Consider the following 24806-nt stretch of genomic DNA (forward strand, 5'->3'; position numbering starts at 1 on the left):
TTCCAGAGCCTTGCCAATGCTCAGAGGGGCCTAGCTAGTAGAATGCACCTGCTCATAGTATAAAACTGTCAGGCTATTCTTACTAATGTGCTCAGTTTGGACTCTCCTCCCACTTTGTTGAGCATGCAAATCTTGTATACCTATATTAGTCATTTTGCATGCTGGTACCTGCCAGGACCTCTCCTTGGTTTTATGCTGACTTATGTAACCTAAGCATATATAAGGTCCCTGTTTTCTGTACTCCTTAGAATGCCTCCTATAGTTTCTGAGGTTACTGTGTGATGTATAATGTGTAAATAAAAGAGGTATTTTATATTACAGATTCTTTGCCAATCTCTTCTTTGTTGGTTTAAAGAACCAGGTGCATCAGTGAGACCCCTGAGAAGGTTTCTATTTTCTACAATATGTTATTGGCATATAACAGGACTGCTCTCTTGGTTGGGTTGAGCTTCAAATAGACACTGGACATCCAGGTCTGGATGATTTGCAGGAAGTGTTTGAGGAGATAGATGTCTGAAACAGTGGAGACTTTCAAGTAGAGGTATGTACAATCAGCATATTAATGAATATTGATGCTGTTATCTGTGCAAAGAACACCAAGCAACTCCACAAGGGTCCTGGAGGTGACCATGGGAACAAACTGGTATTGGATGGAAAAATAGGAAGAGAACCAGTGAAGGATATTGCCGGAAAATCCCATTTGAGGCTCCAGGGTGCATATGGGTAACAGATGGCTGATGGCCTCAAAGGGAGCTGAGAGGTTTATCAAAATCAGATGACATGGATGTTCTCATCTGTGAGCAAAATGGCATCATCTGTTATGTGTAAGGTAGAGGTCTCCATGATGCAGCATGATCTGAAGCAAAATTAATAATTTTTCAGAAGATGGTTCGCACTCATGTGATCTTGGAGTTGAACATAGGCTGTGTGTTCAATTAAAATGTTGATAAATGCTGTGAGTGTTGTTCTGGTAGTTAGTAAGGTCATCCGTGTCTAGTGTAGGTTTCTGTAGGAGTGGGATGATCTGGCCTGTCTTTAGAGCTTCTGGAAAGATGCCTTGAGTGAGGAAGGCATTGACAGTGGTGAATGAGGGGAAGGGATTGTCCCTTTGCTTTAACACCTTGGCTGCTATGGTTTTTCCCCTTCTGTGCTGGGAGGCTTTGAATCCCATTGTTCATGACGAGCTCAGCTCGTCATAAGCACAGCTCCAGTGTGCCTCATGACGAGCTGAGCTCGTCATGAGCAGCGAAGGGGTTAAGCCAAAGGCAGGTCAAGGTCAGCATTAACTGCCCGAGGACATTTGTATTTTAACAAAATGTATAGGAATGTTACTATAACATGTGAATATCATGGGCAATTCATTCCCAATAGATTCCACTCACTTTGGCCTCTACTCTTGGGTCTAAATACATTTTAAAATATTTGAGAACATCTCCAAATTATATATAGAACCTTCTGAGATGCCATGTACCAATCTGTGATATTACAACTTTGCAGCTTAGTTAGATGTGTCAAGGTCCACGTTCTTGACTGATATCCCTTTTTGCCAAAATAAAACCCAGAAAATAAAGAGTTAGTCTGCGTCTCACAAAACTGACATTATAGGGAACACCTAGAATAGTTACCTGGGATGCCCTTGAGGGACATATATGCCATTCACACCAGTCTATTTTCCATTGATTTGAATACTACATTTCTGGAGCTCAGCACAGGACCTTAATAAGTGACGGAAGGTACCTGTTGTGGCATAGGTATTCAAATTTCAGGTCCATACTTCAAAGCATGTTCCTATGAAATAAAGCACTATGCAAAACACCAGGTGAATTAGCCATAGATTAGCTGAAATGCCTCCTGTGAAAAAATCTGTGCCACTTCTAACCAATGTCTTTCTTGAACACCAAGTCCCTTTCCAATATTCATTGTAATTGTTCCAAGTTGTCTGGCACAATATTGGCAAGCGTCTTTTAGACTGCAGATTTTTCAGGTTACCCTACCCTCGAGGCAGCAACGAATAGTCTAGTGTTGTACAATCAAGTATACTCCCCCATTTTATAAAATGTGGGGTCTCCGGATGTAGAACTTATTCTTCTTAGTTCAGTATATTGATATGAATGTCATATTCTGCCTACACAATATCAAAGAAATTCATGTTTTAAAAAGAAAATTAACATGAAGATGTAAGTGGGAGTCATGCCACAACAGCTTTTATGTGTTCTAATTAGTTCATTAATCATTACTGTAGAGTTTAAGAAAAGAAGAGATAAATGGAGAAGGTGCTGCAAGTAATTTGCAAGGAATCCTGTACATTAGCCCCTTGCTGAGTTCTAATAGAATCACAATGGAGCAAATAACCTCATGGGTTGGTGGGTGAAGTGTGTTTATGATTACAGGATTATGTTTTGCCCAGAAATGGAACAGATTCTTCTTGGCATGAAAACTAAAGACAATACATATTTTATTATACCAGCCTAAGGATTTGTATTTTTGACAGAAATTAAAGACAGTCATTGGTAAGGCTATTTACTCAATGTTGGAGCCATTTAAAATGTGGGACTTTGGCTACATAAAATGTGGTGCTCTCTAGCTTGTTTATGGACAAGATGATATACAATGCTTCCTTTGTGGTGATCATTGTCAATCTTCAGGGCATATTATAAGGAGCAAACATGGCAGTCTTGTTGATAAACTGCCAGGGCACTTTATGAATCTTCAGAGTTTCTAACTCTCAATTGAATTGTCCTATATCACATTTCTGAGGCTGTCCTTGATGCGAAAGACTTAAATCTTATTTCAAACATTTAAGGTAGAAGAAATAATAGTTGAAATCATGTATACTGATTTTGAGAGTGTTTGAAAACTACCGTAAATACCTTTAAATGTGGTATGTCAGCTTCCGTAATTCTTTCTGCAATGTCTCTCAGAATATGCCTTTTCTTTCATTATAATTGTTATAATTGCATACATTAAAGTGGATGCAAATCATTTACTTTCACAGGATGTGTACTGAGAAGTAAAGCACTTAAATCCATGTCCTCACCAACTTTTGACAAGTGCTTTTTTTCAGGACTTTGACTGGAATGTACTAACCATCGTTGACACAGCTTACCAGCACTATAGATGCGCACCATCACAGGGAAATATATTTCATATTGGGATTCAGATCAGTTTACTAATGGACTAGCAGCTTTGGAAAGAAACCTGCTTACACACTTAACAGTATTATTGGCCAAAAGGTAATTCCATCTGAATTAAATGTGGTTAAATTATTTGTTCTGTTCTTCACCATTTCATGCTGATCAGAATCAATAATGTTTTCTATCTATTGCCATTATGACAAATGTGTTAAATTAATTATTGCAATTGATGGTATCAAGCCTATGTATGTTGTCTAATATATTGTCCACTTTAAAACCATTTTTTTTGTGAATCATACATGCTCATAACAGAATTTCTGTACCCTTGCCCAATACCTTTTCACTTAGATTGTTGCTCGACCTCGGACCTGGGGATCTGGGTTCGAGTCTCGGTAACAACGCCAAAAAACCTCCTGTGATTCTGGGCAAATCACTTAATCTCCCCGTGCCTAAAATGAATCCCTGCCAAGGACAGATATTATTCTGGCGTCTATATATTGATGATGTCTTATTAATCTGGGAAGGACACATGGAGAGCATTGCAAACTTCCATGCTTGGATCAACACCTGTGATGAGTGGCTCAAGTTCACATACACAGCAAACAAAAAACAACTAGACTTTTTAGACATCACTATATATGCGGAGGGCCAAACTCTACAAACAAGGACCTACTTCAAACCAACCTCAAAAAACAGTTTACTTTCATACCAAAGTTTCCACCCTAGACCACTAAGGGAGAATCTCCCTTACAGTCAATTCCTCAGGCTGCGTAGGAATTGCAGCAAGGTCACTGAATATAAACAACAGGCCAACGACCTAAGTGGAAAACTTGAAAAAAGAGATTACCCCAAAAAAGTCATTGAAAAATGCAAGAAGAGAGCACGAAATCAAAATAGAGACGGACTCTTAGAACCTATGCTAAGAGAACAAGAACCTGACATCCTAACCTGCGTAACTAACTATGGCCCGGGAAGTAACAAATTAAAGGAGATTGTGAACAAAAACTGGGGAATTCTCACTTCAGCTAACATCAAGTGGCCAAAACCCAGATTTGCGAATAAAAGAAGTCGCAATCTTAAGGACATATTGGTCCACACAAGACCTCCACCAAGAAAACCAGTAGCTGTAACCAATTCACCGCGGGATACCCGCCCGGTGGTTGGGCATTACCCCTGTGGATCATGTTCTGTGTGTCCCCTTACCAAAGTCACAAAAGAAATACAGCTATTGCCCGATTTCAGATGGAAACTCTCAAACCACACAAATTGCAATATGAGCCATGTGATCTATATGATCACATGCCCATGTGACAAACGCTACATTGGCATGACGTGCAGAAAAATCAAGCAGCGCCTGTGTGAACATCGTAGTAACGTCAAATGCAAGAAAATTACAACAAAAATGTCTAACCACTATCGAGAAGCAGGCCACACAGACAATGACCTCAATTGGGTAATTCTGGAGACTCTGAGCAATATAGACCACAACGCAGAAAGAATCCTCTTTGAGAAAGAGCAAAGGTGGGTGCACAGACTCTGAACCGACGAAGATGGACTCAATGACAATATTCAGTGGGGAAATATTTACAAATAAAGAGTCATTTGAATATATCTAGAACTTACAATCATTGATCATCAGCCAACAGTAACAACTGCAACCTACCAATGATGTTATTGAGATAACTACATTGATAACAACTATAACACATAATGTTCCAAGAATTAGGATCTTGGCCCCTGCATGAAAAACAACCGTAAGATTTCAATTTGTCCTTAAATCAAAACCCATGAGGCTGGATAGACAAGTATAGACTCTTCGACAATAGAGACCTTGATTAATGTAAACTTACTGCGAGGCTCATACAGACTACCAATTCTAATTTATGTGCATTGAAATAGATAACTAAAAAACAGACTGCCAAAAATCTCTGGAAGTCTGTTTACGCTGGCAACCCAATTACATAAATGTGCGATCTCCTGGTCATTCATTTATATCTAATTTGAGACTCGTGCTTAACTGTTTTGACATTAGCAGCACCTGTTCTCTTTCATAAATTTTTGAACATTAAACAACATGAATTTAGAAAACAGATTGCCAACTCCAACAATAGTCTGTTCACACTAGCGTTTTTACTACATATACGCGTGAACTCGGAACAACAAACATTTCCGGGACCAGCAGCGGCAGAGTCAGAACAAGTCAGAAGACGGAGCGACCGTGGGTAGCAGAGAACGGAGTTTCGAGAAAAACGTAACGTATTTGCAAACCTTTTTAACATTCTCTGAAACACTATTCATTATCATAGCAGGCCTCCCTGACCCACAAGGATCCTGATGAGGTTCAATAAAGCCGCGAACTGAGGTATGTGAAATGCGGCATTTATTTACTTGCCGCAGCGTTTAGTGAATACGAATATTTAAAGAGAGCAGTTGCACAATAACGTACTTTGGGAACACGAGGTAACTCTGGTCCCCGGGTTCCTTACATCCATATGGGCGTTAAAGAGGGACATACAACTACTGACGCCACTTATATGTATAAATGAACCAGCCATACGCACATAATACATAACGAATTGCATACGGTTAAAATCCAAGTAGTATCATTAAACCGACAACATGTCTAAAAAATTAGCCAGTGACTTGCAATCAACAAAGAAGGAAAGCGAGTGATTTTCACATAAACACCATGTGAAAGTCACGCTAGACTAAAATCTGATAAGTAATAGAGGAAACTTGCCATTCCTGATAAACAACAGGTATTGAACCTGGAATTTGCCATCAATGGGGAAGTCGACCCTGACCATGAGTTAGGGAGGTCAGTTTGAAAGTATTGCTATTTTTTAGTTGCTACGCCATTGTGCGTTTTACATGTTCCTGGTATTTGGAAACCAGTTGACTAGTCTTGTGTTAACCCAAAACCCCAGTCCCTTTGTCTAGTTTGTCTTTTCTCTTCACAGGTACCCATTGACCTTTTGAGAACACCACAGCGTGATGTTCCCTTCAACACAGATACATTAGGAAATACCTAGATGTACTTTTCACATATAGAGACTTTAGAAGTCTCTATACACTTCACACCCTGGTCCTGATGAAAGTCCACCTGACCTACTGGCGATTAAGGGCTGATACATGTCGACCTAAAGCACACCTCTAGTGTGAGAGAGTCATTATCACTCTCAGTCACCTATACCGTTTTTACTGCCTCCAGAAACCAGAACCATTAAAATACTTCTCTGGCTTTGAGAGACTTTTAACTACTTTCACTATACCCTATCACTGTCACTATCACTGATCACTACTGTTTTTAACAAAGGGTATCACCTCCTGGTGGAGGCTGCATAACAACAAAACCCAATGATTATGCAGACACATGTGAGGGCTAGCGGAGAATCAAGATATACCGCTTGAAGTTACCATCTACTAACACGTGCATGAGGGTTTTTGATTGGGACTAGAAAGACCAAATCCTGCATACCCGATGGTGTGCAGGACAAGTGATCCTTCCTATTTGATTAGATGATATATGATCTAAGGAAACTGAATGGATCACATATTCCTTCCCTCCCCCCCCCATTGATCTTGGAGAAATTAAAGACAGTCATTGGTAAGGCTATTTACTCAATGTGGGAGCCATTTAAAATGTGGGACTTTGGCTACATAAAATGTGGTGCTCGCTAGCTTGTTTATGGACAAGATGATATACAATGCTTCCTTTGTGGTGATCATTGTCAGTCTTCAGGGCATATTATAAGGAGCAAACAATGCAGTCTTGTTGATAAACTGCCAGGGCACGTTATTAATCTTCAGAGTTTCTAACTCTCAATTTAATTGTCCTATATCACATTTCTGAGGCTGTCCTTGATGCGAAAGACTTAAATCTTATTTCAAACATTTAAGGTAGAAGAAATAATAGTTGAAATCATGTATACTGATTTTGAGAGTGTTTGAAAACTACTGTTAATACCTTTGAATGTGGTATGTCAGCTTCCGTAATTCTTTCTGCAATGTCTCTCAGAATATGCCTTTTCTTTCTTTAAAATTGTTATAATTGCATAAATTAAAGTGGATGCAAATCATTTACTTTCACAGGATGTGTACTGAGAAGTAAAGCACTTAAATCTATGTCCTCACCAACTTTTAACAAGTGCTCTTTTTCAGGACTTTGACTGGAATGTACTAACCATTGTTTACACAGCTTACCAGCACTATAGATGCGCACCATCACAGGGAAATATAATTCATATTGGGATTCAGATCAGTTTGCTAATGGACTAGCAGCTTTGGAAAGAAACCTGCTTACACACTTAACAGTATTATTGGCCACAAGGTAATTCCATCTGAATTAAATGTGGTTAAATTATTTGTTCTGTTCTTCAGCATTTCATGCTGATCAGCATCAATATTGTTTTCTATCTATTGCCAATCTGACAAATGTGTTAAATTAATTATTGCAATTGATGGTATCAAGCCTATGCATGTTGTCTATTATATTTTCCACTTTAAAACCATCTTTTGTGAATCATGCATGCTCATAATAGAATTTCTGTACCCTTGCCCAAATACCTTTTCACTTAGATTGTCACTCGACCTCGGACCTGGGGATCTGGGTTCGAGTCTCGGTAACGACGCCAAAAAACCTCCTGTGATTCTGGGCAAATCACTTAATCTCCCTGTGCCTAAAATGAATGTGTGTCCTTGTGAGGAACGGGGTCGGGAGAGTGAGAATCGTCACGAGTTGGAGTATGTCTTTAACTATTTTTATTCGGTTTGACAACACCGAGATAAGTTCAAAGCTTTAAAGTACAGTCTCCTGGGAAGCAGACAATACACGAGGGTCCTCTCCTTTGGGGGAAGGTTCCGGGTCTTCGGGTCCAGTCTTGAGGAAACGGGAGCTGACCACAGGGCTGGAGATCACTCGGAGAAAAGGAAAGAAAAACAGCCACGTTAGGGGCTGGGCTCGACATATACAATTGTGGGAGGAGGGTAGGGTAGTGAGGGTTCACCAGGGTGCTACCACCAAACCTATCAGTCAGGGGGTGTAGGCGGCCGGCAAGATACGACGATAGTGACCACCCTCAGACTACCCCGTCCCACCCCGTGATTTGAACAACCCTTGAAAACGACCCCGTACCTTGTGGAGCCACACTTCTCCCCTGGAAGTGTGGCGGGGCGGCTCGTGGTATCGTTGGCCTCCTGGCTTGTCGTCACTCGGCTTCAGTGGTCCTAGCAGCGGTTCCACGACAGCGGCTCCGTCTTCCTCCATGGCGTCCTCCTCGTGCTCCAACTGGCGTTCCGAAGGTTTCGCGCCGGCAGTCCAGAATGGAGCTTCCTTAAACGCCCCCAACTCCTCCGGTTGGTCAGTATCGGGTGACGTCGTCTGACCTGATTGGGCGAGTGCTGTCGGACATGCCCCTAGCGTCACAGGGGCTGGATACAGAGGTACACGTCCCTGAGGCAGAGCCGTGGAAATCCAGGAAACGTCCAAAGGATCCTGCGGACGGGGTGGAAAGGAAGAAGCATTAGCAAGGACACCCCGTCCGTTCGAATCAGGGAGTTCATCTAAGTCAGGGAGCTCTGCTTCGTGACACATCCCAACCCCAGGATTGACCCGATCGGGGGAAATCGGATAGCGGGACAGAAAGTCAACATTCCCCTGCAGGGAACCCTTTCGATGACGGACCTCGATCTGGAAGGGCTGCAGGGCCAAAAACCAACGCAGAATGCGATCATTGTTTCCCCTGTTACGCTGAAGCCAAGTTAAAGGAGCATGGTCCGTGTACAACACAAACGGCCTCCCCTCAAGATAGTACCTCAGTTTTTCGACACCCCAACAAACAGCCAAACACTCCTTCTCAATCGTTGAATATGCCTGTTCCCTAGGAAACAGCTTGCGGCTGATAAAGAGCACGGGTCTTTCAGCCCCAGTCTCATCCTCCTGGGAAAGGACCGCACCAATGCGAACCCCCGAAGCGTCTGTCTGGAGGATGAAGGGTTTAAGGAAGTCAGGGGAAATGAGGACAGACGAGGAAGTCAAAGCATCCTTCAAGGCTTGGAAAGCCGAAGACTGAGCTAGAGAGGGTGTAGGAAGTGCAGCAGATTTGGTATTCTTCCCAAGGAGGTCTGTGAGAGGAGCGGCCATGCTAGCAAACTGAGCAATGAACCGGCGGTAATAGCCCACCAGTCCCAAGAAGGCTCTGAGTTCTTTCTTTGAAGTCGGGTAAGGCAGAGCTTTAATCGCTTCCAATTTCTCAATCTGGGGCTTAATTTGTCCATCGCCCAAAAGATACCCAAGGTATTTCACCTGCTGGAAAGCAAACCGGGACTTTTTCGCATTGATGTGGAGACTGGCCTCCCTTAGACTGGACAGTATATTCTCGAGGTGAAGCAAATGGTCATCCCAGGTTTTGCTAAACACCACAATATCGTCCAGGTAAGCAGACGCGTATTGTAGGTGAGGTGCCAGCAGTGTATCCATAACTCTTTGAAATGTAGCTGGCGCCCCATGTAAACCAAAGGGGAGTACCGTAAAGTGGTAATGACCAGATGGTGTTGAAAATGCTGTCTTTTCCATATCTTTGGGAGCAAGGGGAATCTGCCAGTATCCCTTGGTGAGATCTATGGTGGTGATGTACCGAGCCTCCCCAAGGCGTTCCAATAATTCATCGACCCTAGGTAGAGGGTACGCATCCTGTTTGGATACCCGGTTAACGGCCCTAAAGTCGATGCAAAAACGGATGCTACCGTCAGGTTTCGGTACTAACACCACCGGCGAGCACCAGTTGCTATGGGAAGGAACTATGATCCCCGCCTTCAGCATGTTGTCTACCTCGGCTTGGAAAGCCGAGCGTCTGGCCTCAGGAATACGGTAGGGCTTCTGTTTCACCACTGTGTTTGGGAGGGTAGGTATGCTGTGTTCCGCTAAGTGAGTACGACCCGGTTGATCCGAGAAGACTACTGAATGTGATAAAAGTCGTTTTCTGACTTCTTGTTGTTGGGTCGATGACAAGTCAGGATTCACAGGGGCAGCATCAACAGTATGCTCTGTATTGAGTACAGGGGACACTACATTGACTGACTGGGGAGGTGGACCTAACCATTTTTTTAGAATGTTAATATGATACATTTGGGTTTTGCCTCTTCCTAACTGGACCAGATACGTGGTACGTCCTATTTTCTTCAGGATTTTATATGGCCCCTGCCACTCCTTCCTCATTTTATGCGTAGAAGAGGGTAACAGAATCAGAACCCAGTCATCTACATCCAACACTCTCCATTTGGTACCGCGGTCATACAGGGTTTTCTGTTTATTCTGTGCTACCGCTAAGTGTTCGTGAGCTAGGGTTCTGAGTTTATGCAGCCTGCTCTGGAGTTGTCTAGTATAATCCAACAGGGCTTCAGCTTCTTGTGCTCCTTCAGTTTCCCAACTATCCTTCGTAATCTCGAGGAGCGTTCTAGGGGGTCTCCCAAACAACAACTCGAATGGGGATGTCCCTAAACTGGATTGTTTCTGACTACGAAGTACAAAGAGGGCCAAGGGTAATAACTGATCCCAGTTCTTTCCATCACCCGACAATAGTTTTTTTAGTGTCAACTTAAGGGAGCCGTTGTAACGCTCAACCAAACCGTCTGTTTGGGGGTGATATACAGAGGTTTTGATGTGTTTGATATTGAGCTGTTTGCACACTTGTTGCATCAAACGGGACACAAAAGGGGTGCCCTGATCTGTAACGATCTCTTTTGGGAAGCCCATGCGTGAGAAGACTTCAACAAGCCTCTGGGCTATTGCTACTGAAGTGGCTGATTTGAGAGGAAAGGCCTCGGGATACCGCGTAGCGTAATCAACCAAAACCAAGGCATATTGATGCCCTCGGGATGATTTGGGTAAAGGCCCGATTAGGTCCATTCCGATACGGTCAAACGGGACCCCTATAATAGGCATGGGTACCAACGGGGCAGGAGGTGGAGTGTAGGGATTCCGTTTCTGACATATTCTACACTCCTGACAGTATTTCTGAACCTGGGCATAAATACCAGGCCAAAAAAAATGTCGCAATATAGATTGACTCGTTTTTTCTACCCCGGAATGGCCAGCTAGCAAATGGGCATGACCAAAGAACAATATCTGCTCACGAAAGTCATTTGGGACCAGCAACTGGGGTTCAGCGTCAGCCTTGGCAAGCCTATACAATAAACCGTTTTTTTCTAGAAAAGTGGGATAAGTTCTAGTGGTCGGATCCTGCCCACTTCGTGCCACCTGCCATGCGTTGGCGAGACTTGCGTCATTCAATTGAGCAGTCCTGAAGTGAGTATCCCGGGCCCATGGTTCTGCGGCCAACAAGGTGTCATGGGGAAGAGATAGGTGCTGTAGGGTCTCCAAAAGCAAAGTACTAAAGGAAGGATTATCAGTCCCTATGATTATGGGCTCAGGTAAACCCGCCATAACCCCCACAACGACTTCCATATTCTTCCCTGAAGGGGTATGAAGTGTGATTTTAGCTACAGGATATTCCTTGACGTCCCCATGGACACAACGGATACTAACCCGTTTCCCTGGAATGTGAGAGTTGCGGTCTACTAGCTCTTCCCTTACTACTGAATGTTTGCACCCGGAGTCTAGTAATGCTCGTATACTAGTACCGTTTAAAGAGACACGTACATAGAAGGTGGTTCCGGTTTCTTGTGCATATAGGATAGACCTTGGAGCATAGCTCACGTTCATAGGTTCGTCTTCTCTGTCTTTTTTCTTTCGACAAAACCGAGCAATATGCCCCCATTCTCCACAGTCATAACATTGAGGCCCTGAATTGGGAAGTTCAGGTCGTTGGAACCGGACTTTCGGAGGTTCGGGGATGGGTTTTTGGAACCGTTTCTCAGTTTTGACAGGTGAAATGATTTTAGTATTTTTTTCGGGCTCCTTCATGTACGGCTTACCCTGAGCCTGGGCATAACAGGTAGCCATTTCGATAGCATGCTCCAAGGTTAACCCTGCATGTTGTTTGAGCCACCTTTGGGTACTATAAGGAAGGGACTCGATGAACTGTTCGAGATATATTTTATTCATAATGGCGTCGATGTTCCCTTCATTAGGTTTTAACCACAGGTCGGCAGACTCCTTTAGTTTGAAGAACAGGGTTTTGGGCAGATCCCCTGGTGACCCCTTCTCTTGCCGAAACCGTAATCGATGGGTTTCTTCGTCTACCCCCAACCTATCGAGGATGTATTGTTTCACAACCGCGTATGCAGTTGTTCCATCCCGGTTTACTGTCTGATATGCTGCCTGGGCCTCACCAGTCAGCAACGGCGCCAAATAGAAGGGCCACCTATCACCTGGCCAGGAACTAGCTCTCGCCGCTCTCTCAAAGTTCAAAAAGAAAGCAAGGGGGTCTTCACCTGTGCTAAATTTCTGTAATGGAACGACAGTACCTGGAGGTGGGGCTGTAGCCCTTCCCTGTCCTATTACAGTCATCAATTGTGTTTGTCCTTCTGCCAATTTTAGAATATTATCGGACTGGGTTTGGATGGCTTGGGAAAACGCAGTCCGGTCTGCTTCCATTTGGGACAAAAGATTCTCCATTCTGTATCGGATGGCGTGGTTCACTGGTTGATCCGAGTCACGGCACCACTTGTGGGGAACGGGGTCGGGAGAATGAGAATCGTCACGAGTTGGAGTATGTCTTTAACTATTTTTATTCGGTTTGACAATACCGAGATAAGTTCAAAGCTTTAAAGTACAGTCTCCTGGGAAGCAGACAATACACGAGGGTCCTCTCCTTTGGGGGAAGGTTCCGGGTCTTCGGGTCCAGTCTTGAGGAAACGGGAGCTGACCACAGGGCTGGAGATCACTCGGAGAAAAGGAAAGAAAAACAGCCACGTTAGGGGCTGGGCTCGACATATACAATTGTGGGAGGAGGGTAGGGTAGTGAGGGTTCACCAGGGTGCTACCACCAAACCTATCAGTCAGGGAGTGTAGGCGGCCGGCAAGATACGACGATAGTGACCACCCTCAGACTACCCCGTCCCACCCCGTGATTTGAACAACCCTTGAAAACGACCCCGTACCTTGTGGAGCCACACTTCTCCCCTGGAAGTGTGGCGGGGCGGCTCGCGGTATCGTTGGCCTCCTGGCTTGTCGTCACTCGGCTTCAGTGGTCCTAGCAGCGGTTCCACGATAGCGGCTCCGTCTTCCTCCGTGGCGTCCTCCTCGTGCTCCAACTGGCGTTCCGAAGGTTTCGCGCCGGCAGTCCAGAACGGAGCTTCCTTAAACGCCCCCAACTCCTCCGGTTGGTCAGTATCGGGTGACGTCGTCTGACCTGATTGGGCGAGTGCTGTCGGACATGCCCCTAGCGTCACAGGGGCTGGATACAGCGGTACACGTCCCTGAGGCAGAGCCGTGGAAATCCAGGAAACGTCCAAAGGATCCTGCGGACGGGGTGGAAAGGAAGAAGCATTAGCAAGGACACCCCGTCCGTTCGAATCAGGGAGTTCATCTAAGTCAGGGAGCTCTGCTTCGTGACAGTCCTCATGTAACGTACTTGGTGATATGTAAAGCGCTCTGATACCTGATTCGGTTCGTGTCTAGTTCGCGTTATGTAAAACTAAAACTCTGCAAAAAAAATAAAAAATCAGTACACCATGTATAATAAATGAACCTGTGATTGGGGACCAAGATTTTAAGTCTATCTTTTTCATAGGGATAAGAAAGGGCAGATGAATCTGACATGCCATCACTATTAAAATAATGAAAGCTCTTCTGGAAACGTCTGGGACTATTTATGAGAAAAGCCCAACAATGCGCTCACTGAGTATAATTATGTATTTCCCAGGGGTTATGAATCTATGAACAGAATGGTGTCCATAATGATGAAAACAAAACAGCTTCTGAGGATTTTCTAAATTTTATTAAGGATTTTCGTTATTTACAAAGGCATAAAAACGTAACTCCATTTTAATGCTTAGCAGCCTTTGTGTATCACAAAACTGTAAAGGGGCTAGCAACTACATGACCTAAAGATATTCTTAAAACAAGGGGGCTTTAAAGTTGTTGGACCCACAATCTGACAAGGAACTTTTTCCCAAACAACACAGTTAATAACATGATATGCAGTGATGTTCACAGCATGATGATTAGAAGTTTAGGAAATTCATGTAATTTGCATTCAGGTAAATTATGGGAAATTGTGGAAAAATTATGTATAATTACACAAAATGAAAATCCATCATTTCACACTATATTCATGTAAATTTTTGCAGCAAGGATGCATTTAATAAAATCACCATAAACGACAGCCATTTTCGTTCTGTTTTCCTGTGAATTTGTGGTAGAAATGTTGTATAATTATGTGCAGCAGTATAATTGCAAAATTTAAGGAATTTTGACTAACAAGTGTTTTGTGAAATTCTACAAATTATGTGAGTTACACTGGTGTAATTTCAATTTTGCCAAGTCCTAATGATAATCCTGACATGCTCTATGAGGAGAAGAATACAGCTGCAAATTTGAACCACAGGAAACAGCACTTTGTCATCAGGAATATAGTTTCCATGCACAAAAAGGAATGATGATCAACATTGTAATCAATATTAAAACGGGCAACATTTCAATAGCACTCCAGTTGCATGACCATAGTGGCTAAAGGAATCTGTTGCGGAACAACACATAACATGTGTATTTGTAAAGCACACTTTCACACCCAAAGGGCCATCTTGGCACCGAATAACAGATGTTTATTGTTACCCAACCCAATGGTACTCATTTTATCAACCTCAGAAAGGCTGAGTGGACCTGCCAGGATTTGAACCTGTGACAATGTGGTCAAACACAGGCCCCTGAAGTGGATGCATTAGTCCACTAAGCCACTAGACCAGGCAAGCAAAAAATCATCTGTGAAGTTGGTTCACTGGAGAAATGTTTATTATTTCTCTTCTTTCAAAATCTGCACAAGCTTCCATTTCATATAGCCCAACTTTTTGTAGTGGTATTATTTCTATCAATATAGGTTCTATCAGTGTCTCATAATAAACCATAGCCTAGGTTGCAATTGTTGAAAACACAGCATCAGTTTCACTCATTATAATTAGCGCTTGGTATAAAGCTAAAGGCAAAGGAGGCACCTCAGATATTGCAGTGGGGTTTAGTATTCCAGTGTAGGCATACTCTTCTTTGGGTAGTTCCTCTAAAGTAGAGATAAGATATGCTGATCTGCTCTTGGTATTTACTGGGGTCTGATGAACAGAATTAGCCACATAATGCTTTTTGATAGATTTAGTCAACACTGTCCTGTTTTTCTTTGCACCAGGTAGCAGTGGCAGCTTTGGAATTATATCTTTGTTGGTGTCAGAGTCAAAGTTCTTCACATTAGACAATTTAGTTCTATTTTCCTGAACAGTGCAACATAGTTCAAATTGAACCAAGTATCAGGTATTTTCAACTCAGCCACCTATCCAGGGACATCAAGATCAGGAACATGCATTTGTACTCAAAATAAGTAACTCATTTGAGGTGTGACTTGCTAATACTACTGTAGACAAATTATTTAATACTCTTGGAACTTCATACATATTATGCAGCCATGCCAATCTTGTATCCAATACCCTAGTGGTCAGGCTTGTTTAAGCATATAATTGGCACATTTTACAATGCTGTTTGATTCTTGGCTGAAGTGGTGTGAACATTGCAGTCATACTGCCATAGCACACGTAGTATTCAGAAATGCCTTTGTTGCCTATTCAGAAATGCCTTTGAAGGACCATTGTCTGAGTGAAAGGTATGAACTGCTTCCATTGCTACTAAGCACTGCAAGTCTTTTATGACCACTTGAGCAGTGGCAGTGTTATGTGACCAAACAAAAGGAATCTAGAGTATGAATTGAATGCAATTATTATACAATTATATTAATTAACATATGGTTGTGGCCTCATATGGTTGAAGAAAATTACCTCAAAGAATTGGCCATAGATAGTAAAGAGAGCCTCTACAGGTATTGATACAGTTAAGTGTTTTGTTTGTTGACAAATATTACATTCCTGAACATATATCTTTGTGAGCTTCAGTGACTATGGACACCAGTATCTTGCTGTAGCACTGATACAGTAATGCTGATGCCAGCATGAGCCAAAGCTATACCCTCCTGAGCTGCCTTAATTAAATCTAATCTAGGTCTCTCATTTGAAGTAGGTCTATCATCAACTCCTAATTTGAAAACCATTGGAACATCATTTTTAGCAAGGGTATAGGAATATTTTGGGGGGAAACCTACAGGATGGTTTTTACCTTTCAACATCCCTTGTATTGCTACTAAAATGTCTTCTATGATCTTAGTGTCAGATCAGGTTACAACGGCTACCTTGAAGTTCTACTGTGCTATTTTTCAAGCCACATCTGCTGCACATGTCCCTTTATTGTAAGTATGGGCGAATTTTGTGAATTCACTGTTCGCAAATTTGCGCAAATTAGCAAACAAATCCACAAATTTGCGGATTTAAACCGCGAAAACGCGGATTTTTTGCAATTGCACTATAGTCAACGGAAGTACTTTCTACTGGTTAATCAGTAAGTGCTACCTCGTTGGGTAAATGTATCATGCTTTTCCTACACTATAGCTGCATAAAGGCCCAGAAGAGTTGTCCAGTCACCACGTGTGTCTGTAACTTTGCCACCGCGCCCATAGGCGCAGAGGTCCCTCAAGTGAGCTGTCCATCACAGTGGGGGAAAGGGCGGGAAGAGGTTGCATAGCCTAGTGTGTGTGGGGCCAGGCTTCTCTGCAAGTTCACAATCACATGCCTCTTGTTTATAAAGGGTCAGAGACCGATTAGAGCAGCAGATGAGGAGAAAGCAGTAAGTGCTACCTTGTTGGGTTAATGTATAGTGCTTTTCCTACACGACAGCTGTGTAAAGGCCCAAAAGAGTTGTCCAGTCACCACATGTGCCTGTAACTTTGCCACCGCGCCCATAGGCGCCGAGGTCACTCTAGTTAGCTGTCCATCACAGTGGGGGAAAGGGCGGGAAGAGGTTGCATAGCCTAGTGTGTGTGGGGCCGGGCTTCTGTGCGAGTTCACATGCCTCTTGTTTATAAAGGGTCAGAGACTGATTAGAGCAGCAGATGAGGAGAAAGCAGTAAGTGCTACCTCGTTGGGTAAATGTATTGTGCTTTTCCTACACTACAGCTGTGTAAAGGCCCAGAAGAGTTGTCCAGTCACCACGTGTGTCTGTAACTTTGCCACCACGCCCATAGGCGCCGAGGTCCCTCAAGTGAGCTGTCTATCAGAGTGGGAGAAAGGGCGGGAAGAGGTTGCATAGCCTAGTGTGTGTGGGGCCAGGCTTCTGTGCGAGTTCACATGCCTCTTGTTTATAAAGGGTCAGAGACTGATCAGAGCAGATGAGGAGAAAGCAGCCTTCCGGTCACTGGAAGTAGAGGGGGATTGCGCTCGAGAAACTCGTGGATGCCTAGACCTCCATCATGGATTACAGCTATTTATAGAGGGTAGGTTTGGGGAGAAAGCACACCTGCCTAGCATCGACCGTGCTCACTAGATTCTTGGGCTGATTATAATAATGCATTACTGAATTTGAGCCTCAACTCGGGCAACTGCTTTATTTATATCTGTAAGTGCTTCCTGCTGAGGCTTAATTTTTGTGACAGGAACCTCGTTGCCTAATTGTAACTATTCTCTGACCCTGCTTCGAGGGTCAGAGCAGGGTCAGAGAATAGTTGCAAGTAGGCAATGAGGCGCCGCTCAGGAAGCACTTACAGGGTTACATCAGGTGCCCAAGTTGAAGTTAATTTCTTTGTAACCCTTTTGTAAATGGTTGCAAAGAAATTAGCTTCAACTTGGGCACCTGCTGTAACCCTGTAAGTGCTTCCTGAACAAAATTCGTCCCGCTCGCCGATTCGCGGATTTTGCCGCAATTTTGGGAGATTCGCGGATCGCCAAATTGCGGAAAATCCGCAAATTCTGCCAGTGGAACGAATTTTCGGCCCACACTTACTTTATTGTGAATTCCAGCAATGCTATGGGCCATGGTGTCGTGTACATGGACTGAAGGAAGCATACCTTGTAGAATAGCTACCTCTCCCCAAAGTTGTTTCCTATTGATTTCCCCTTTGAATTTTTAAATCTTTTTAAGTACCAATGCAGTAAATCTACATTATATCCTGCAATTAGGATGTTAAAAACACTAGGAGTGGGGCCTGAAAGATTAGGTTTCGGAAGAGTAAGTAAAAGGGCATGTATCTCTGCAAGCTGTGCAGCAGAATCACCCAAAACCTTTGTGTGTGTGTAGCACCTTGAATTTATCACCTTCAAAAAGTCCATGCATTACAGCACAAGCTTAAAGCCTTTTTGTTTAGTGCCAACCACAGGTTGTGCAGAGCCACCCACATAGAACACACTCTTGCAGTCATGTTTGGTTAAAAAATTCAGAGTTTGAGGGATATGTTATGGATGTTGGAAAAATGTGTGCAAACAGAGTGTATAGTTGTTATCAAAATGTACATCAACACCATTTAAAGGAGTGGCCTATTACACCCAACACTGGTGTAGAGCACATGCATTAGAAATACTAGCTTTGGTTGCTGCTTCTAGTGTTGGTATGGGAGTAACACTAATTTATTTCCCCTGTGTCAGAGGATGAACCTTCAGTATAGCTGTCTGTTCTGCTGTCGGACGTTCCTCAGTATGCCATGTAGAGGAATACAAATATGATATGTATGGTATAGGAGATATCTGTCCCGCATTGTATATTACAGATGTGTAGCCTGAAGCAGCAGTGGCTGGCTCAGGTAAGCATGGTGGGGCGGGGCAGGACGTGGCAGGTAGGGAAGTCAATAGACGATGGAATAGGTATTATTTATTTATTTTAATATTCCTATTCCATCGTCTGTTGACTTATCAATGCCCCTGCCCCACCCCACTGTGTTTACCTGTGCCGGCTGCCATTGGCCTGCAGTACTAGGCACAACCCTAATTACTAGGTTTGTCTTGTTTTTCTGTGTCTAAAATATTTAGTCTGTAACATGGCTGTTTACAGCCCATGTAGGATAGCTGTATGCACTTTCATCCAATGTTTTTCAGAAAACCAAGGATTGATTTATTCCTACAAAGGCTTAACCTGTTCAGCATTTGTGGCAAGTAAGCCTTGTGGAAGTTGGCAGCAGGGAAAATGGCAGCCGTTGGTAAGCGGCGGTCGGAGGCTCTCTCTCTGCCGAGGCACGCACAGAGAGTAAAACAATGATGGGTTCACCTTCTGAATGTTTTCACTTTCCGGAAAGGTTCCGGATGGCGTGAATGTTTCCTGGTCCATTTTTGAAGTCCTTCGGTGCAGGCTGCCTCTGTCGAGAAGAGCTGAAGGTGTTTGGCGGGAGTGCTCTCCAGGTGTCCGTGAGCAGAATCGGGCAGGGCGTGCCGATCGCGGTGGGGGGGGGGTTCTTCGCATACTGGTGAGGTGCCGAAGCTCTTTTTTGTTTGATCAGAGGAGAGGTTCATCCTGTAAGATAGGGCTTGGAAGGCTTTTCTGTTTTGGTTCGTTTTCGGCAGAGGAATAGATGGGATTGGATTCAAAGTGACTGTGGAGGGTCAAGGCCATTAAGGAACTTTAAAGTTTTTTGGTTTTTTTGCAAGGAGGCGAGCAGCCTTAGGAAATTAAAGAGAGCGTAGCAGTTCCCCAATGCAGAAGACTGGTTTTTAAGGAGTCCCCCGAGCTTCCAGAACACCCGGAGGTGAGGTGCCGGGTTTTTTAGGCTCAGCATCGCAAATAATAAAATAGAGGTGGCAGTCAGAGGGGAAACAACACCACGGGGAGCGCTGGCTGGCACATCTCATGTGGGAGACTGCTGCCACGGAAATTGGATTCAGGTGTGAAGGTGGTCGGAAGACCGCCTCCACCTTTTTGCGCTGGGCTACCAGGTCAGGAGTAACACCCACAAAAAGCTTACTAAATACTCCACCCCATAAAATAAACAAAGTGAATGAAATAAAACAAATCAAAAGTACAGATAGACAACGGGTTGAGGGTGAGGGAAGTGATCTGTTAGACCCAGAGAAAACAGCATTCAATGCTTGGCCTCCTCAGATGATCCCAGTAAGGAGGAAGGGGCGAGACTGGGGGCCCAAACCGAGGAGGAAAAACAGAAAGAGCTAGGAACAAGATCAAATAAAATAAATAGATATAGACTCAGGAGTAGTGATATTTAGGGCCAAACCCAGTCCCCCCCAGAGATGGATAATAGAGTCCTGGGGTCAGCATCTAGAACCAAGATCTCAAAACCTACCAAAAATTCAGCCCCGGTTCAGAATAAAAAGACTCCCCTGGGAAAGACTCCCATTGGTAAAACACAAAATAAACAGTTGAAGGCAAGCACAGGCAGTTCCCGTGTGACACCCTCACTTAGATCATACTTTAAAGTCCAAGATGCACTGCCTATAATCAATACATCAATGGATTCCATAAAGCCTTTAGGGCTAAAGAACAGATTTGATCCCCTGGCCCTTTTTTGAGTTCAAGAAAATTTTATTTGGTAATAACAAGAGAAAGAATCAGGTGTCAAAACAAAGTACAATGGGATATCAACTTAAAGACTCTAAGCAGAATAGAATAATCATACAAATGCAAGCTGTAAAAAAAGAGGAAGAAATCTGGGTACAAGAGAAAAGAAAAGGAAAGGAGAAAACATCTTAAGCATAAAATATGAAAAGCATGAGAACATTGGAAAGAATTAAAAAAGTGGTACAATGGAGGATATGTGGAATGTATCGAGCTATTAAGGGGGTTTGGGTACTTCCTGTTGTGGAGGCGGAGGGTGAAACAAGCGTTTACTACAAGAGTCCAAGTAAAGCGTGACGGGAGTCCATAAGTCCATACGTTTAGTAGCCATGCTTGCCGGAAAGACATGAGCAGTGTCCAGTCTATGGTTGTGGCAAACATTAAACCACCACGCTTTAAAAGAAATTTTGGAAAAATCCTTCCAGTTGACCGTTATTTGTTGAAAGGCAGCGGCAAGCAGTAGGTCAACGATCTGGGGTTTTAGATCAACGGTGTCCCAACAAGGGGAGAGGCTGCCCATAAAAACATGTGTGTGAGAATAAGGGATAGAAGTGTGGAAAATTAAATTAATTTGAGCCCAAACCTGTAACCAGAAACTGCGAACATGGGTGCATGAAAACAACATATGAAATAAGTTAGCTTGTGGTGAGGAGCAGGACCAGCATGTGTGGGGGGTGGTAGGAAAGCGTGTATGAAGATCGAGGGGTGTGAAAAGGAGTCTATTGTAAATGAAAAATAGAGTCTGCGTGAGGGTTGCTGCTCTCGAGGATTTGCGAAGCTTGGTCCAGATTTTGTCCCAGAGGGTAACTGACCAGGAGACAGAGAACTCATGCTCCCAGGAGTCTTCCACCTTAGATTTAGGTCTTGGAGCCTCACCAGTGTGAAGGTATTTGTAAATGGCAGCAGCCTTTCGGGTGGTGCGTAAGAAGGAATGAAGGGAGGAGGCGAGGGTGGATGAAGCAGGGGGGGGCAGGGCTGAGAAAGGCCATTGTATGTGTAGTAATAAAACACTACTTCAAATGAGGTTTCCTTGAAAGTGCTTTTATTCAGTCTTGTTCAACAGGTGCTCCCAGCTTGGCGGCATAAACTCTCCTCCAACGTTCAAACCTGCGCTCCCGGAGGTAGCGCGGACCATACCAAGTGGGCAGTGAGAGGAGGGGGAGAACGGGGAGTGGGAGAGGAGTAAGGTTACAACACACCTTCCTCCCTAAGGAAAATAGAGGGAGGGGATGCGTAAGAACTCCCAGCAGAAATAGGTGCTGGAAAGATAGGGAGAGAGAGAGGGAGATAGAGAGAGAGTGAGAGAGAGAGAGAGAGAGCTGGAGAGAGAGAGAGAGATATATGTAAGGCACAAAACAACAGGGTCGGGGACAGGGAACCCCATGCCAAAGTCTAAATAGAAAAACTCATGAGACTACAGTTGACTATGGTAAATGAGATATAAAGGGTTGGTTTTACTTGACGTGACTGGGGATATACTTATTTGATCCCCTGGCATATACAGAAGGATTGCATGAGACGCTCATTGTCCAAATATGTGTCTGCAGCAAACAGGACAAAACTCTAAAGAATTCAGGTTGCAGCAATTAAAGTTATGAGATAAAATCAACCAACGCATAAACAACTGTAACATTCTGGTGCCACAAGGGTGTGCCCAGTTAAGATATGGGCTGTACAATTCAATGGATGCACGGTTACGTGCTTAGAAGTCCTGACATGGGTAGATCACAGGTGTTGGTATCACATCCTTTACACCCTTGAAATCAACCAACGCAAGTGACACTTGTGAATGTCTGGTGCACCATGGATGAGCACCTCTATGATGTGGGCAGTACAAATAAGGGATTCACGAGTATGTACTTAGGCATCCTGTCCTGGGTAAAACCCAGGTTTATGCATCACAACCCTTTTTTTTTTTATTTTCTTCTTGGCTCCCTTTTGTCAGAACTTGCCCACAGTCTATTTCTCCCTTGGATTCCAAACTTCTCCTGCTAAAATTACCCATTCCATCCGGAAGATTGATACTGGCTGTAATGTTCTTTTCCTTGCTCTTACATTTTATCCTTTTCCATTTCTTAACAGTGGAACTGATGCCTTCTTCCTTTCCTTCGAAATCTCTTTCTTCTCCACCTATTCCTTCACAGTTTTTTTTTCCTCGTGTTTCTTACGTATTTCTCTCTCATCCACCAAACCCTGATAAGATTCTAGTCCTCCTCTCAGTTTGCACTTGGCTGTATTCTCCACACGTTCTTTCAAACTTGCTGCACCTTTACACCCGCGTTTTTCTCTCAGTTTGCACCTGGCTGTATTTTCCTCACGTTCTTCAAAACTTGCTGCACCCTCACAACCGCCTGCCACTTTTACACACGTGTTTTTCCCCAGTGCCTTCTCCTTCATTTGTTCTCCTCTTCTTCCCTCGCGAGATATTCTCAATTCCTTTTGATCCTCCCACCCCAACATGGTGGGTCCTCTTTCTGTTACGTATACGGTACTCCTGGTATACTTTCCCTTGTACGTTAACTCCATGACTAGGTATCCTATAACTTTGACGTCCTCCCCTGTGCCAGTCTCCAGGAATATGTTAGCTTCTTTCAATTCGTTTCCATATTTTTTAGTTAATTTTTTATTCCAGTCACTCCTGCTTATCCCACTATGCGGCGATCCAGAATCTAATAACATATCTGTCATCACTCCTCCTATGCAGATGGTACACCCCTGGTATACATTACTTAGCTTTCGATCCTCATTGCTACCCATTTCATTCTTGAAAACTTCTACCCTTTGTACTTTTTCCAACAAGGCATGTGCAACGTGTTCATCCAACACTCTCAAGATATCCTCGTAAATATTACAGACAGTTCCTTTCATGAATGTTTTTTCCATTTTGAGGTACATTTTACGCCCTCCTGTTCCTAAGCTGTACAGCAATACTTCAGCCTTTTCCTTAGGCACCAAGGATACTGTCCCTTCCTCCAGTGCTGTAATGTAATTCTCAAAATATACTTTCCATTCATTCCATTCTGCCACGGTTTCATCATCCCTCACCATAAACGGCACTGGAGGCAGAAAATCATACTTCTGGCCCCACTCCATGTTAAATGTACAGCTGTATTTTGGAAAATCACTTGAAAATGCTTAACCTCCTAACCAGGAAGATGGGATCAGGGTGAGCTCGGGGGGTCACCCGAGCGTCCCCAGGCCAGTAACTGGAGATGTGCCAAGAACAGCCACTGGGATTTTACTTTGAAAAACACTGTTTCCAAATGCTTATAGTTTTATAGCTTGACTTTCTATGATCCTTGAGTCTGCTTAGCTCCCACCGTATGTGGGTTGGGAACCCTTGGAAATCCTAATTCACTTGTGCAAAGGGATGCTTAACCCTTACCCGACGAGCTGCTTCTAAATTGTATTGAATATTCCTCAAGGTGTACTTGCACTATAGGCCCTTCTTTGGTTCCCACACACTGCCTCACTTCACAGCCACTATGAGATTTTCTACTCGGAACCTCGTGGGTTGCCTCACACATATGTTCCTCTGGAATCTCCTCAAGCTGTTCCCACGCACTGTCAAGATCCTAAGCTTAACCTCCCGCTGCTTCAACACCTGCCGTGGATGGGTCTACAACGCAGAACCCTGATGTTTAGCCACAGTCCCAAAATCTCCACCCATCGCTTAGGGATGCTGCGTCAGTTCTAAATTTCCCTTACGCTGCTTAAACCCCGCAGTGGTGATTTACTTCACAGGGCCCTGATGTTAGTCTCGTTCTCTCAGCTCCTTCTAAACCTTCTCATCAACTAGCCAGCGCTGCCTCAAATTTAAGATGTCCTTGTGCCGCTTATACACGGCGTTTCGACTGAGTTCACCTCACCTGAATCTTCTACGCGCTGCTATCGTTCCAATTCACAGGTTAAGTTCAGAAGTTAATGCCGCTCAATATGCTGCCACCTATGATCTTCAATCCCAGGAAGAGAGGCTAGCTACTCAATCTGTACTTCTGGTTTTATATTTTATTTCCCACCTTTTCTCTTCACACATCTGCCCTGCACGGCCTCCATTCAGTATCTTGAGACATAGGCACCATAAGTTACGCTCTACGCGCCTCTCAAAATTTCAGAGGACCAACTCAATA

The sequence above is a fragment of the Lissotriton vulgaris genome, chromosome 1_1, assembly GCF_964263255.1.
Source record: "Lissotriton vulgaris chromosome 1_1, aLisVul1.2, whole genome shotgun sequence".
Classification (NCBI taxonomy): Eukaryota; Metazoa; Chordata; class Amphibia; order Caudata; family Salamandridae; genus Lissotriton; species Lissotriton vulgaris.